At 35.5% G+C, this 2,766-nt stretch overlaps 1 pseudogene; it reads right to left on the bottom strand.

The window, feature by feature from the left end:
- Positions 1–431: 431 nt before the first annotated feature.
- On the bottom strand, positions 432–2,766 carry LOC131180199 (probable terpene synthase 6; annotated as a pseudogene).

Below are 2,766 nucleotides of genomic sequence, written 5' to 3'. Positions count from 1 at the left end.
TCTATCATTTATTATGAAAAATTATCAAAGCTTATTTATTGTGAAACTTACTTTTATTATTATTATTTTTTAATAATATAAATTCATAGAGATATCAATCCACCTTCCAATTCAAAAATTCACTCGTTATTAGAATCATATATATTTATGGACAAATTATTGAGTGTGACTGAAATACAAAATTAGTTCCTAAAAAAGATATGCACAACATTTTCTTATTTTATTATAGGATGAATTCATTCACCACAAGCATATAAATTACAGTAAGAAAGAGATACACATAATTATTTTCCGCCAAGAAATTTCATCTTCTTGGACTGAGACAAGGCGCAGATTTATTTTATTATTGTGCCTACTATTGCACTTTCTATATATAGCACCTATATAAGAAGGAAACAAAAGCAAGAAACAACATAGAAAGCACACATGTCTCAGTCTTCAGGTATTGGTTCCACGAACATTAAGGTGACATGGTCCTTCAAGCTTGAGGCGATAGTGTATCCATCATCGTACTGGAAAACAACTTCCATCATACGAGCAAGGTTTACTATGCTTGTGATAAGAGGCATTGGGACAGCAGTTGGCCTCATGGACTCCTCATTCATATCCTTCCATGCATTGTCACACATCTTTCGAAGCTCTTCCATCGCCTTCTCTTTTGAGACACCATATTCTTTCATGTAGCAATTTCCAGCTAAACAGTGTCCTTCCTTTTCTTCATCTTTGCGGGCCACCATGTCATTTAGTAAACGGCCAAAGAATTTGGAAGCTTCAACAAGTTTTGGGTTAGTTTCTAGCCATTTAAACTCCTTAACCCCTGCAAGTTTTTCCACTCCAAGGAAGACTACTGGCGGAAGTAGGGAAAAACAGGATGAGATTAATGCATTATGCATGTACTCATTGAATGGTCGCAAATGGCCATCATAAAACCACTGTGCCTCCACAAGATAAGATCTCACCACTTCATTGTACTAATCCATGCATATATTTAACAAGAAAAAGAAAAAGGAAATGAAAATCAGTTCGTATTCGTTGATTAATTAATTGTATATTGATAGCAAAAATCATGGCGCTAGATATAGTTCTTACTCTCTCCTTTGTATAATTGATACAATAGGATCTTCCTTCATTGCCTTCGTCATCCCCCAATTCCTCAAAAAAATCTAAGACCGCCTTGTAAAGAATCTTCAGATAATCTGCAGGTAGCTGATCAGAGTTGCCCCTGGGAATTGTGAAATGGAAATGAGAGACAATATGATTCAGAGGAGGAATTTGATACACATAATGAATAATACAAGAGGTTAATAATTAGGTGGCAAGGATGTGAAACCTCTCCAGTGCATCTGTAAAGCATTGTAGTTCTTGAAGTGTACCATACGAATCGTATGTATCATCTACCAATGCCAGTATCTGAATACACTTTGTTAAAAGAATGCGAGAAAGAGCGAAGTTAGGCTCAAATTGAACTCCAGCTGATTGGAAAAATCCCTCGGCAATTCTGTCTCTCACATAAGGGAGACCCTTTGCAAGATCCAATTCTTTCCACCACCTGATCAAACACACAATTAAATAACAATATCAAATGTAAATATCATATACACATAAAAAAATATCTCCCTCTGATCTCTCAAACAAAGTGGACCTGGAGACAACACCTAGCTCTTGTTTGTGCAGTAACTGCACTCGATTATAATCTAACTTGGCAAACTTGAGTAAAGTTTCATTGTGAGACTCCTCTTCTTCGTAGAAATCGATGAATTTCCTAGCCTCTACTCGTGGCAGGCCTCTGTGAAAAGGCATGCTTAAGGCATCATTTATGTGTTTTGCGAGATGTGGGCTTGATTGCATAGCCAGAGACTCCAAGAGTGGCCTTGCAAAAGCAATTGCTTCATCTAGAATATCTTCTCCACGCATACTCACAAAGCTCGCTTCGTAAAGGCTAAGAATTCCTTTTACGTCATTGGATATGGCTTTATTGAACTTCCCATCGCTGTCCTTGAATTTCTTGAACACATCTGATTCACAAATCACAATACCACCCACTTCATACAAGCATCTTTATTAATTAGTAGGTCACATTATTTCTTGCGTCTTTCCTTTTGACAATTGACCTTTATTAAGCAATAATATATATTTATATATGGAGAGATTTTTCTTGCCTAAATGGACCTAAGTTGTAAGATGTATTATAAAACATATAAAATACAATAAATTTTCATCATAAGTAGCCATTTACTGCAAGATATTTTGTATCCATGCTGTCTTAAAACTCGAAACAAAAGCGCGACATTATAGAGATCATAGTCATCGTTAATATCATCGTGACGACATTAAAAATGTGATTCAGTTGTTCTTCAATTTCATTTTCAAAATGATATGATATACCAAGACGACATAATAAATTGATAAACTCAATATTCTTGATCAAATCTTTCTAGGAAGACATTAGCATGTCCTTGACCTTTTCTTTTAGCACCTCCACCTTTTTAGTATATGATTCAATTTCCTGCATTAAGGTTGAGAAATATACTTTTCGAGTCAATCAGCTGTAATTATAATTAATTATAATTTCGATTATCAAGAATTACAAGTTATCTATATTACATGTAATTAAACAGAAAAAGAAAAGTTTGAATGTTGGCTTACGGAGTTAAACAGAGGAAGTGAAGCAAAGTCACAGCCCCACACGGTAGGAGGGAAGTAAGCCAATGGACGAGAAATCTCTTGCTCCATGTTGCTTGCCAAATGCTCTACTTGCGCTGCCAT

Source organism: Hevea brasiliensis, chromosome 5 (assembly GCF_030052815.1).
Source record: "Hevea brasiliensis isolate MT/VB/25A 57/8 chromosome 5, ASM3005281v1, whole genome shotgun sequence".
Lineage (NCBI taxonomy): Eukaryota > Viridiplantae > Streptophyta > Magnoliopsida > Malpighiales > Euphorbiaceae > Hevea > Hevea brasiliensis.
This window is presented reverse-complemented; position numbering and strand designations above follow the sequence as displayed.